At 44.9% G+C, this 14634-nt stretch overlaps 1 pseudogene; it reads left to right on the forward strand.

Annotated features, from left to right (window-relative positions):
- Nucleotides 1-11352: 11352 nt before the first annotated feature.
- LOC112304856 (small ribosomal subunit protein uS2 pseudogene) lies at nucleotides 11353-12223 on the forward strand (annotated as a pseudogene).
- Nucleotides 12224-14634: the final 2411 nt, after the last annotated feature.

The raw sequence follows: 14634 nt of genomic DNA on the forward strand, positions 1-14634 counted from the left end.
GAATGGAACAGCTCTTTCTGTGTTGACTCACAGCCATCTCCCCACCCTGAGATGAGACGAGTCATGCTAGGTGGGGCCACCAAAAAAGACCTGAGTGTCTCTTGCCTCAGCCATAGAAATCTTAATGATCATGGATGACCCCAGGAGATATCTGCCCAGCTCACAAGGAACTCTCCTTCCTAAAAACTACCAAGGAAGAGGGTGGGGAGTTGCCATTGTACCAGTAGCTCCACTCCTTGGACCAGCGATGGGACAGGCAGGTATGAGCAGCTGACCCACCAGGGCCAGTCAGATAAAGTTCTCATAAGAATTGGTGCTGGGGCCAAGAAACATGGGGTTTACTTCTGTGAGGGCTGGAACTTGTAACCACAGGCTCCCCTTGAACGTCTATGAAACCATATCTGTGTACCTGAACAGAGAGAAACAGAGGTGAGAGGTGTAAACAAAGAGCAGGCTGATGCCTTTCCACATCCCAGTCCCCTGCCTTCCCTGCCCTTGATTCCCATGAGACGCCTCCATACTGTCCATGCTGGCCAGGGTTTTTGGTTGCCCACACAGGATCCTCTATAGCTAGTTTAGGTAACAAAGCCATTTATCAGGTGACATTCACCAAGTCTCCAGAAGAGTTGGAGAGTCAAGTTTGGAGGGAGGTCCCAAAGCCAGGAACAGTCCCCAAATTATACTGCAAAAATATAACAACAAAGACCCTGTGGTTACCATGCACACCTCCAGGCTGGGCCTGGGGCAATCCTGCCAGGACCTTCCTCCCACTGTCCTGAGACCTTGGTCTGCACCCTCGCTGCACCTCTGGCTTCTGTCTTGGGCAGGCAGGGCTACTGAGGTATACAATTTCCCAAAGGTATTTCAAAGTAATCACAGAGCATGACAAGTGTCTGCTATGTCATTGTACTAACATCTCTGTCTTTATCCCTGGGAGTAGCTGCTGCAGGGTCTTCTGATGAAACTCTGTGGGGGCTATTATCCACCACCATTGTTAAACAAATAGAAGGGGCTGCAATAAAAGGTCTGGTCCCCAGGATTCTATGACTAGGGGGTTGGCATCAGGTGGCTCCCCTTTCCAGATCCCATGTGCTTACCAGGGCCATTTGTCTGTGGGGACATGCCCAGCAGGACAGAAGCTCCTACTTTCAGAACAGCCACCACCAACTTTGCAGTGAGACCCTGTACAAGGGGCTTGCCTCTGGCTGGGCATGGCAGGGACAGGGTCTCCCCCACAGCAGTCTAGTGGTGCAACTTAAGTGTTCCTCCTGCCTGCACAGCTCCAAGTCTGATGGCAGCTGTCTGGAAATTCTGTGACCTATTGAATCATTTTTACTCTTTTTCTACTTAAGATTGCTGGTGTGGTCTCTGTGGTTTGCAACAAAGAGCCTCAACTGATGCACCTGGGTTCCACGGCTTAGAGCCGGTCTCCACAGAGCGCACACTGCCCTTGCTCAGGCAACGTGGCTTCACCTTAGTGCCTGACCCTCTCAAGGCACTGCCCAGTGCAGCCCCAGGGGACTGAGCCCCAGCCACCATCTCATTCATTCACCCAGCCATAGTGGATTGAGAGCCTATTACATGTCAGTACCATACAGTCCGCCAGAAAACTATTATCACAAGGGGATGTGGGATCCAAAGATAGAGGAGCAGCAATTAGAATAGTGGCAATAACATCTGCCAACATTCATTCATAGCAGATGCTTCTCTAAGCACTTTAATTCACTTAATTTCCACAATAACACTATGAGATAGGTAACATTATTGCCATTTTACAGATGAAGAAATTGAGGCACAGACAGGTTAAGCCATTTGCCCAAAGTCATATTATGGCTTTAAGTGGCAGGCCATGACTTGAAGCCCAGAGGCCTACCCTGAGTTGAGCTCCTAACTACTCTACTCCACCATTTCTCTAAGGTTATTTAGGGGCATAGAACATAGGCACTTAACCTTAGTTGTGGGGACACAGGAGGAAGTGAAGCTTCCCTGGTTGGCTACCTCAAGGCCTAAAAGATTAGGAGATAGCAAGGTGAAGAAATGGGGAAAGAATGGCAGGAGGGTTAGGAACAGCTTGGGGAAAGGCTTGGAGATGAGAGAAAGCTTAAAGCCAGTCCAACTCGTCTTTCTGAGCTACTCCAAATATGACAGTACATGGAGAGTGTAAAAGGATGGAGAACAAGAGGAAGTATCGTTTGTTGTCTGCTTACTGTGTAACATGCATGCTTTGTATCAGTTAGAATAAGCAATACCAGCTGCTGTGACAAAACAACCACAAAATATTAAAGGTTTTCACAATAAACTTTCATTTCTTGTTCATGGAGAGTTCATCGTGGAGATTCCTGGAGCCACACAGCTGCCACCTATGTGTGCTGAGCTCCTCCCATCTTTTTACTCCACCATCTTCCAGGGCAGGGGTAGCAAACTTTTCTATCAAGGGCCAGAGAGTGAACATTTTTGGCTTTGTGGGTCATATAGTCTCTGTCACAATTATTTAACTCTGCCATTATAGTACAAATGTGCAGCAATAGAGAATACATAAATGCATGGGTGTGGCTGTGTTCCAATAAAATTTTACTTACAAAAACAAGCAGCAGGCAAAATCTAGCTCAAGGGCCACAGGTGATCCACCCCTGTTCTAATGTATCAGAACCTCTACCAGAGCCTCACATCCAGCCAGCAGGTCAGGGAAGAGTAAGAAGGATCACATGGGGGAGGCTGCAGCAGACCTGATTGGGAAGTGATGGCACCATTCATGCCCACAACCTACTGGCCACAACTCAGTCACAGGGCCACATTCAACAGCAAATGGGAAATGCAGGCTACATGCCCAGGGGGGAAAGGAAAGGGATTTTGGTGAATGTCAGCTGTCTCTGCCAAACACACTTTACATGCATCCTCTCACTCCCCCTTTGTCCTCTCCCAGCCCCAGCCAAGGGAAGTCCCTCTGCAGTTTGGGGAGGGATCCCATTCTCCCTACTCTTGCTTCAAGACATTTCATGATACCTCAAATCCCCTGCAGCCTCTAAGTTCTAAAAGAAGAAAAATCTATTTCTTCCTCCTCCTCTGCCATACCCCTCCTCTGAGGTAACAGATGCCTCTTTTGATGAGAAGGAAAAGTGGGGCAGGGGAGGGGGATTAGAGGAAAAAGGAACAACAAAAAGGATAAAGTAACACAATCATGCACAGTTTAATGACAGGAATACATTCTGAGAAATACGTTGCAATTTCATAGCTGTAAGAACATCCCAGAGTGTGTGCTTAAACACATTTAGGTGGTACAGCCTAAGGCTAAAGGTATCCCATGTCATATATGTGGTCCATCGTTGACTGAAACAATTCAGCACATGGCTCTGTATAAAAATATAATGCTGCCTCACATACAAAAGCAGATGGGGTGTGGAGAGTAGACTGAGGTCACTGGGGCCCACTTGGGATCAGGCCATTCCTCTCTGTGGGACAGGGGATGGTCTGGGTTCCTGGCTTAGGTAGGGTAGTCAGGGAAGGCCTCTCCAAGGAGGTGAAATCTGAGCTGAAACCTGTAGGATAAAGGCACTGGCTGGGAAACCAACCAGGGAGAAGTTATTCCAGGCAGAGGGAACAGCAAGTGCAAAGGCTCTGAGGGGTTCAGAGAAAGCAAGGTGGCCAGTGTGGCCAAGCGCAGTAAGGGAGGGCAGATGAGCCATGCACATGGGGCCACGGCGGTCATAGTAGTGTGGATATTGGTATAAGCCCTTGTGGGAGGTGGTAAGCAGGAGAATGGCATGATCTAATTGCATTTCATTAGCTCACTCTAGCTTCTGTGTAGAGAACACTCTGTGGGGGTGCAAGAGTAGCAACCAGGAGGGGTTAGGAGCTGTTTTAGTGGGGCTGGGAAGTGATGGTGGCTCGGAGAAGAGAACTGATGGAGGAACTGGATCCTGGTGCGTGCAGGAGGCGTATTTGAGAGGTGCTCCTGGCAGACTCACTGGTGTTGGGCAAGGAAATAAAAGAAGGAAATCTGGACAAGTTGTTTTTGCCTTGAGCATTGTTGAGTGTCATCTTGGGTCATTCTGTTATCTCTTTACTCAACAACTGCTTCTTGAACACCTACCGTGTGCCAGGCTTCAGGGTAGGCCCTGGGGAGCTCCAGAGATCAAGAAAATAGGGTAGATGTCCCCAGAAGCCACCCTAAGTGACCTGTGTTTTCTGTGGCACACACCCCCTGAAGTTGCAGAGAGGGTCGGTAAAAAGGGGCAATGAGTTCCCCCAAATGAAAAATCCTTTCACTGAGTCAGCAAATATTTACTGAGCCTTTACTATGTGCCAAGCACAGTTCAGCAGTGAACAAGGCAGACAATGTTCCTGTCATCGTGAAGCCTGTATGGAGCAGACAGAAAATAAACATTTTCTAAACTTGTGCTGTGTTAGAAAGGTTGTGAGTGCTAAGAAACTGAAACAAGGAAAGAGGGAGGAATGCTAGAGCTGCAATGTTAACTGTGGGTTCTGAGAAGTGACACTAGAGCACAGATTTGAAAGAAGAGTGAGCCCTGCAGAGGACAGATGGGAGGAGAGCTCCAAACAGGAGAAGCCAGAGCCTAAGAGACCTGGAGGGGGTGCACCCTGCAGCACGGAGGCGGGGGAGCTGGACCCAGTGTTGCAGGTAGAGAGAAGGTGGGAGTAACAGAGCCCACGGTCATCAGTAGGGCCTGTGCACCATGGTGAGGACTTTGCATTTCACCCGGAGTGAAATGTGGACCCATCAGAGAGTCCAACTTGCTGAGGTCCACTTCCTTCAGCTGCCCTCTCCCACACATCCATCAGCCCCCTTGTGCCTCAGGAAAGGCCAGACATTGCCACCCACCATCACAGTCTTTTGCCGCTCAACCAGTTTGGCTGTGGTCTCTCTAGGGATGGCAATGTGATTAACAAGTCCCTCCCCCAGACTGTGTATTTGGGGGCATCTGTTCTGTTTTTATTGCTTCTGGCCAGGGCTTTGGTACTCCTTCACAGATCAAATCACTGCCTCCTGTCCCCACTGATTCCAACAGCTGCTTGCCATTCACCAATCCCCTGCTCTAATTACCAAGGGAAGAATTATAAACAAATGTGTACAAGCAAACAGATGCTGTCATTTAAAAAATCGATCCATCTAGCAAAAATGCCCCACTTAGGACTGAAGTGGCATACTGCAAAGCATGTGTCTTAGCAGCATTTTTAATGAAATCAGAAAAACAATGGTGGAGATCACTAACAAATTCCAAAGGAGCAAATGGCCAAGGACAGTGTGTTGCCACCCTTCAAGGCCAGGCAGGTTCATGGTATTCGTGCAGACGAAAAAATATTCACAGAGCCATTGGGATGTCTGACATGCCTTTATTCACAGGTGGGCCAGCCATGCACACTGCAAGCTGTGTGTCTATCTGCATGTCTCATGTCATGCCCCTTGCTCCCCAGCGTGGCACCCATCGTGGCACCTGTCCCCTTGCGTGTCTCTCATCATCATCATCGCCCCCAGCAGGGAGTCCCTACCTGTTTAAATACTAGAGGGGAACAAAGCCAGCAAGATGCCAGAAATTATGTAACATAACATAATTCTGTGCGTGGGAGCCCACTTCATGTTATGGGAACAGCTTATCGAATGCAGTCTCAAAACTATGAGAACACTAGTTATCAGGCCCCTCCAAGGTTATAGGAACACTGCTTCCCTTAGCTACCCAGACACCTGGGTGAGGAAGCCAGACTGCCTCCACTTACCCTACAGACAGGGGTGGTATGGGAGGGTGGGTAGGGTATGGGCTCACTTTGTGGCTCTAACATCCAGGACCCAGAGCCATAGAAGGGCTCCATCATGGTTCTAGATATGCTTCTCCTTTCTGCTTCTCCCAACGTTACCCTGCCTCTTCAAACTGTCAAGACATCAAGTTAAATTCATTCATTATTATTTTGTGAGGCTCAGAAGCAGCTGGTGATCCTCACTTTGAGGTCTCTAAAAACCACAATGCAGGCTGAGGTGCATCCTCTTTGCTGTCCTGGGCACACGGCTAGACCATCTGCCAGCCTTCCTTGTGGCCAGGTTTGTACTGAGAGGCCAAAGGAACCAGAACAAAAGTGACCATTGTCAGGGCTGGCCCGTAAAAATCTCCCCCATGGATCCACCACCATCTTTCCCATCCATGGGCTAAAGGAAAAGGATCCTGAGGCCCCTGCAGAGGGTGGAGCCTCAGCAGGAAGGAGTATGGGTCCCTGACTGACTTCGAGGAACAAAGCTTCCTAACCCTCTGCACTGGGATGCAATGAGAGGGAGAAACAAACTTATTCTGTCAGGCCAAATTTGGGGAGACCTTGTTATAGTAGGGATCCTACCCTGACAAACAAGTCCCAGAATTCATTCATTCATTGAGTCCATAATAAAAATAATAATATCTAGCCCTATTTGGTGTGGCTTTCAATCCCAAAAAGGAATCCTGAATAATAAACTAATCATATTGCATCTTAAAATACCAGCTCACCTCTAATCAGGCTGCCCGTAGAGAAAGCTGCACACACACATATCATAAAGGTTAAAACCATTACATCAAAATAAAACATATGGCCACTCAAAATCTGCATTTATTACATCTAATTGGAAGAGACAGTCAAGTAAATGAATCTTTTAGAAGCTTCCAATGTGCAAAGCGCTGTACCAACACCCAATTACTCCCTAATCAGTGCATGCCTGGCTTTTCGGGTATTGACTTGAAATGACACTCCATCCTGTACCTCTTCCATGTCGGGTGGTCTCCCATTTTCAGTTGGTTATCACTTGCTTCGGCCTTTAAATAACACCCATGAACAGAAATATTTGAAAGCTCCCTCTCACCAGGTTTATACTTTGGATTAGTGTCTGGGGAACACTACAGGCAAAGGCAAGCTATTTGGCTCTAAAATCAAAGAGAAAATTCAGATCTTTTCATGTAATCTCGACTAATCAGCTTGAATGAAGACATTTTGGTGACTGTTGTTTAAGCTATGGGACATACAGGGAACAAATGGGAATTACGGAGATTTATGTTCTGGCCAATTCCAATAAAAGGCAGAGTTCCCATGCGAAGAATAAGTTGAGGACACAGTGGCAGTAATGTCCCCAAATGTCAGTCATTTGAGTCCTTGCCCTGAGGAGTTTCTCATGTCTGAGTTTCACCTACCAAATTATTCAACTATTTTTCTTTGAAACAACTCACTTTTTATCAGTAAACATTGCACCACTATGTAAATAAAAATCCAGTATCACCCACCCTATTTAAAAGGTGTTTTAAAAGGTGTTATTAGTCAGGAAAGGTTAGGCAATGCAGCAGTGACAGTTGATCCCAGGAATTCAACACAACAAATGCTGCATGAGCAGTGTGGGCTGGCAGAGGGCCCCAGTCAGTGACAGTCGCAGGCAGAGGGAAGCAATACTGACTCAGAACAGGAAATGAACAACTGGAGAGTGGCTCATGTGCTTTTAAATCTTCCACACACAGCCCATTGGCCATGGACAGTCACATGGCCCTTCCCAACTACAGGGAAAATGGGAAACATGGGGAGCACGTGTATTCTGGTAAGCAGTAAATGTCTCCTCTGCAGAGGGTAACTGCTCAAGTAATAAAACAACAAAACAATGATTAAATTCTACTTGAAAGGCTGTGCTGTAAGAAAGCTCTGAGCCAAAACATTAAAAAAAGGAAAGAGATCAGTGAGCATTACAAATGAGTTAAAGACATTTATACAACCAACCTGAGACTGTCTCCTGGACTCCAACAAAAGGACTAAGAGAGAACTCAGAAGGCAATGATTCTTACAATGTGATTTAATGTTATTAATGTGCCCCTATTTCAACTGAAATCATCTTCAAGAAAAACCAAGCTTTGAAAAGTGTTTCTTTGAAGCAAAACAGAAACCAGATAAGGCTGAAAGGTGTTTTAAGTACCATGAGAATCCACAGTGCACAACAGCATCGCTGATGTGACAGACGATATTTTCCAAAGATGATGACACCAATATATCCCATCTCATTAGCTCGCACACTGTGACAATGACAGACCTCTACCAAAATGAGGAGTCTGTGTTCTCTCCCCTTGATTCTGAGTGGGCCTGGATTACAGCAAGAGTGAAATCCGTGACTTCTGAAGCTGTATTTTAAAAAGGTGACACACACCAGGAGTACAGAGCACACCTAGTGCCCAGGTCTTAGTTTACAATACCTATTTCCAATAACAGGAACCAGAGCTCCTTGGAGAAATGGCTGATTCCAGACTGATGCAGGAAATAAATATGAGTCTGGAGCATCTCCTAGTGGCAAAAGGTAAGAGTGTGCATGCACACACAATGGGGGAAGCAAAGGAAAGGAACACAGAGCCAACCTGAAAGAGCCCCAAAGGCCAAAGCTGCATCGACTCAAACAACAGAATATATAACATAGCATTGGATTATATCCAAAGTCTGAAACAAATAACCATGAGCAAATGCTGATATAAATCAATGGTTGATAAATCAATTTATATAAATAAACAAGTAAATGAATGAATAGGGAGAATAGGCAAATGTCCTGTGCAGAAGTCTAAGTAATTTGTATGGATTCTTGCCCTCAGAGAGGGGGAACATAACTCCCCATTCCTGAAACGTGATCTGTGCATAATTACTGACTTGCTTCCAAAATATACAGTATGAAAAAAGAGGAGAAAGAGTACTTTTACAGTGGAGAAACTTCACAAACACCAGGTCAGCCATGTGATCACGGTTAACATCAAAAGTAGGAACTTCTGGCCAATGTGGAAGCATAGGTAAACACACTGTGCTTCCTCACACAATGAAAAGAAGGACAACAACAAATTTAAAAACAAAAAAGAACCAGAACTGCCAGAAAATTGAACTGTATGGAAGCCTGACAACCAAAGAGTTAAAGAAGAAACATTCATCCAGACTAGTAGGAGGGGCAGAGAGGGGCAGCCGGGGTGGAGAGGACACGCAGCAAGGCAGCGGCTAGAGGACCAGGTGGGAGAGGCAGGGGCTGGCAGACTGGGGCAGGCAAGGCAGCAGCTGCCAGACCAGGCAGTCCCACAACTGCATGCAGATAAACCAGGAGGAACAACTGCAAAGCAAGACAGACTACACAACCCAGGGTTCCAGCGTGGGGAAATAAAGCCTCAGAACCTCTGGCTGTAAAAACCTGTGGGGGTTGCAGCAGCAGGAGAAACTCTCCCAGCCTCACAGGAGAGTTCACTGGAGAGACCCACAGGGTCCTAGAACATACACAAATCCTAGAACATACACAAACCCACCCACTCACTGGGGAATCAGCACGAGAAGGGCCCAATTTGCTTGTGGGTAGCAGGGGAAGTGACTGAAAGCCCACCAAGAGCCAAACAAGTGACACTGTTCCCTTTCTGACCCCTCCTTGACAGACAGTGCCACAATGCAGCAACTTGGGTTGTCCTGCCCTGGCAAATACCGAAGGATCCACCCCTTACAACGTAACAGGTGCACTGAGACAAAAAATTATGGGCCAAATGAAAGAACAGATCAAAACTACAGAAAAAGAACTAAGGAATGAAGAGATAGACAACCTGTCTGATGCAGAGTTCAAAACACTGGTAATCAGGATGCTCACAGAATTGATTGTGCTTGGTTGCAAAATAAAGGAAGAAATGAAGGCTACACAAAGTAAAATAAAGCAAAACATACAGGGAACCAACAGTGAAGGGAAGGAAACTGCTACTCAAATCAATGAATTGGACCAGAAGGAAGAAATAAACATTCAACCAGAACAAAATGAAGAAACAAGAACTCAAAAAAATGGGGAGAGGAACCTCCAGGATGACTTTAAACGTTCTAACATCTTAATCATAGGGGTGCCAGAAGAAAAAGAAGAAGAGCAAGAAATTGAAAACTTATTTGAAAAAATAATGAAGGAGAAATTCCCCAATTTGGCAAAGGAAATAAAATTCCAGGAAGTCCAGGAAGCTCAGAGAGTTCCAAAGAAGTTGCACTCAAGGAAGCAAACACCAAGGCACATCATAATTACACTACCCAAGATTAAAGATAAGGAGAGAACCTTAAAAGCAGGACGAGAAAAGGACACAGTTACCTACAAAGGAGTTCCCATAAGACTGTCAGCTGATTCCTCAAAAGAGACCTTACATGCAAGAAGGGTCTGGAAAGAAGTATTCAAAGTCATGAAAGGGAAGGACCTATATCCAAGATTACTCTACCTAGCAAAGCTATCATTTAGAATGGAAAGGCAGACAAAGTGCTTCCCAGATAAGGTAAAGTTAAAGGAGTTCATCATCACCAAGCCCTTATTATATCAAATGTTAAAGGGACTCATCTTAGAAAAAGAAAATGATAAAAAATATGAACAATAAAATGACACAAACTCACAACTATCAACAACTTAACCTAAAACAAACACAAAAACAAAAACAAACTAAGCAAACAACTAGAACAGAAACAGAACCACAGAAATGGAGATCACATGGAGGGTTATCAGCAAGGAGGGGAAGGGGGGAGAGAATGGGGGAAAAGGTACAGGGAATAAAAAGCATAAATGGTAAATACAGAATAGACAGGAGGAGGTTAAGAATATTATAGGAAATGGAGAAGCCAAAGAACTTACATGTACAACCCATGGACCTGAACTAAAGGGGCGGGCAATGCTGGTGAGGGGAGTGCAGGGCAGAGAGGAATAAAGGGAGAAAAAAATTGGGACAACTGTAATCAATTAAATATATTTTTAAAAATTACAAATGCATGCACCTAGGGCCCCAGAATGTTCACTTCTAGGGATGTATCCTTTAGGTACCCATATGTGCAGTGAATGGAGTGTGCACAGCATTTTTCACCCCAGCATTGTTTGTAAGGGCAAAAGTATTGGCAAAAATTATTAACACTGGTTACATCCAGGAAGGGGAACTGTCACTGAGAATGGAGTTGGGGAGCCAGTTTTCACTATACCGAGTTTAATACTTTTTGACTTTTGCAGTATGTACTACCTCTTCTAAAATAAATATTAATATATGTGCTGCAAAGTGTGACTCGAAACAGAATGAATATTCTTCTTTAAATAGACTCAATTTAAAAAATAAATATTGAAAAGGAAAATATGCTTTGCCATCTTAAAAGGAACATTGGTATCATTTGCCATATATAGGAGATAATCATGAGAGTGAATATCATGGGAAGAAACATTGTTTTTGGAAACTTAGTAAGATGCCCCTTTTCTCTTACAGGTTCTGTAAAATATACTTTAAAAAAAACAGAAACAAAAGTAAGCAGTCATTATTTCCATGCTACCCAGAGAGGGGCCCATACAGCATTGTTCTCGATTCCCACATAACTTAAAGGGACACTTTCACAATGTCCAGAGACCTTGATGTCCTGAAAGTGAAGGAGGAGGATGTCTTCAAACTCCTTGCAGCAGGGAGCCACTTAAGTGGCACCTACCTTGACTTCTAAATAGAACAGGACATCTGCAAAAGGAAAAATGATGGCACTTACATCATAAATCTGAAGAGAAGCTGGGGGAAGCTTCGGCTGGCAGCTTGTGCCATTGATTTCATTGAAAACCCTGCTGTCAGTGTCATATCATCCAGGAATACTGGTCAGCAAACTGTGCTGAAGTTTGCTGCTGCCGCTGGAGCCACTCCTATGTGGGCCACTTCACTCCTGGGACACTTCCTAACCAGATCCAGGCAGTCTTCCAGGAGCCAAGACTTGCGGGGGTTACCGATCCCAGGGCTGACTACCAGCCTTTCACTGAGGTGTCGTATGTTAACCTGCCCACCATTGCTCTGTGTATCACAGACTCTCCTCTGCGCTATGTGGACACTGCCATCCCTTGCAACAGAGGGGCTCACTCAATGGGTCTGATGCAGTGGATGCTGGCCCAGGAAGTTCTGTGCACTTGTGGCACCATCTCCCGTTAACACCCCTGGGAGGTCATGCCTGATCTCTACTGCTGCAGAGATCCCAAAGAGATTGAGAAGGGAGCAGGCTGCTGCTGAAAAGGCTGTGACCAAGGAGGCATTTCTGGGTGAATGGACTGCTCCAGCCCCCAAATTCACTGCTGCTCAGCCTGAAGTCACTGACTGGTCTGAAGGTGCAGGTGCCCTCTGTGCCTGTTCAGTGGTTTCCTACTGAAGACTGGAGTGATCAGCCTGCCCCTGAAGCTGCAGCCCCCACTGTGCAGGCCGCTGCGTGAGTAGGAACAACCACTAAGTGGTCTTAAGCTGTTCTCCCACAGACTCTCAACAGAATGGAAATAAGGTTAATGGAAAATAAAGTTTCTTTTTAAAAAAAGTAAGCAGTCATGCCTTGATTGGGGTGGCTCAGTTGATTAGGTGTCATGTTGCAAAGCAAAAGGTCATGGGTTCAATTTCTAGTCAGGGCACATGCCAAGGTTGCTGGTTTGGTCCCCGGTTGGGGCACATACAAGAGGTAACGGATTAATGTTTCTCTCTCATGTGAGTATTTCTCTCCCTCTCTTTCTTCCTCCCTCCCCCTCTCTCTAAAAAAACAAAAGTGCAAAGTCATGCTGGTGGTATGTACCCCTGATATGTCCTGGTAAGAAAGGCACCTCACCTCTGGGCTTTCTCCCCCGGTACCCATAATCCCAGCCTACTGATGAGGAAACCATCAGAAAATCCCCAACTGAGGGACATTCTACAAAATGCCTCACTCGTACTCCTCACAATTGTTAAGGTCATCAATAACAAGGAAAGTACGAGAAACTCTCATAGTCAAGGGGCACTAAGGAGGCAACTACGTGTAATGCTGGATGGACTCCTATGACAGGAAAGGGACATTAGGTAAACTAAGGATCACTGAATAAAGCATGGCTTTTAGTTATAAAAATCTATCAACATTGGTTCATTAATTATGACAAATGTACCACACTATCCTAAGATGATAGGGAAACTGGGTGTAGGGTACATTGGAACTATGTTATCTTGACAATTTTTCTGTAAATCTAAAACTATTCTAAAATTAAAGGTTTTTTAAATGCAAAAGTACAATTTTTATTATGGGTTTAAAAAAATACTTAAAATCCAAGAAGGTTTTCTGAGCAAACAAAATTTCTGAATTATAATGAAGTCACATAAAAATATATTCATATAAATATTTTTATTTTAAAAATTAGTTTAGGCATCATATATTAGAGGATATCTTATTATGTTTGATTTTCCTAAATTTTATAAAAATCAAATAACTTTTTGCCTCTTGCCTCTCCTTCTAAGGCATAATAGATTTATAATGGGAATCAGCCTTAATTCCTCCCTGGGTATAGAAATGGTATAACTAATGTATATGAGAAATGCAATATTCTCAATGGCATTTAGAAAACTGTTGGAGATGAGGTAGTTGCATTGCGATGAGACCACTTTCACAGCACTCAAAAGGGTCTGTCAGCTTAAAGGCCAATTCCAAGACTGCTGAATGGGGCCGGAGGAGTGGCAATAACACCACAGGAAGTGAAGCCTCATGGTAAAAGATTGTGGTTCTTCTCTTTTACGAAAACATTTCATCTGCACCTGTAATTCATCTCAAGCCACTTTTAAAAACAGAAACAAGCTGGCAAAGTGTTTGTCTCTGCCAGGCTGCCAGCATCCCCACTCACTGTGAAAGGCCAGAAGCCCATCGCTGATCATTGAGGAAGAGAATCAGAGTGTCCTTCCAGAATCAGGGGCCCCTGCTCCAGGGCTTGTCTGGGCTCCTACAGGCCGATGCCCACCCGGTGCCCACCCTACTACAGTCTCTGCCCACCCACTGTCAAATTAAAAATAAAATTGGACTTAGTAAGGGGAGACTTATGTGAAAGGATGATTGCAAGAGGGGACCGGGACTACTGCAATAGAGAATGCCATGACCAAGGTCAGCATGTGTCTTAAGGGTTAGGCAACGAGATGTTTTCTTTCATAGGGAGGAGAGAACACAGTGAGAAAGGACTGGGAAGTGGGATGAAAGGATGGCATGATGAGACAGTACCCTGAAGCCTGCCTATTCTCAGGAGGGGCTGTCTACTGACTCAGGCAGAGGGTGACCCAAAGTTCAGGGGCATGGAGGAAGGAGAGATTTTAACCAGTTTTGTTAACAAGCATTTTGCTGCAATTGATTAGCAGGGACAAGTAGTTCAGCTAATCATTGCTGAAGCAAAGAATGGAAATTGAAGTCTGTAATTGACCTTTTCATAGGTAAACAAGGGGGGATATCCATGACTTATCTAAGTCACACAGAAGGGTGATTCTTTGCAGAGAGCTGTTTTCTGGAACACAAAAGGGTGAGGGGAATTCCTTCAACCCTCACTGTTTTCCAGGAGCACAAGGCTCAGGCCAAATTCAGTATTGTCACCACTCAACTGGGGATGATAATTATAATAGTTATCTATGATTTTAATTTTTAAGTACTTTGAAAGTGTCAGGCGTGTAGTAAATGTACCATAAATATGTTAATCTCAAGTGAAATCCTTGAGGGCAGGGGTTGAGTTTATTTTATGTTTTCTTTGGTGCTAGTAGAGTAACTAGAATCCACTGATCTGTTGAATTGGCCTTGAACAAGCCTCAGTCTCCCTACCTGTAAATAAAACATAACAATCTCCAGGGTTGAGAAAATTAAATAACATGGAGTCCAAGGTGCCTAAAT

The sequence above is a fragment of the Desmodus rotundus genome, chromosome 1 (assembly GCF_022682495.2).
Source record: "Desmodus rotundus isolate HL8 chromosome 1, HLdesRot8A.1, whole genome shotgun sequence".
Lineage (NCBI taxonomy): Eukaryota > Metazoa > Chordata > Mammalia > Chiroptera > Phyllostomidae > Desmodus > Desmodus rotundus.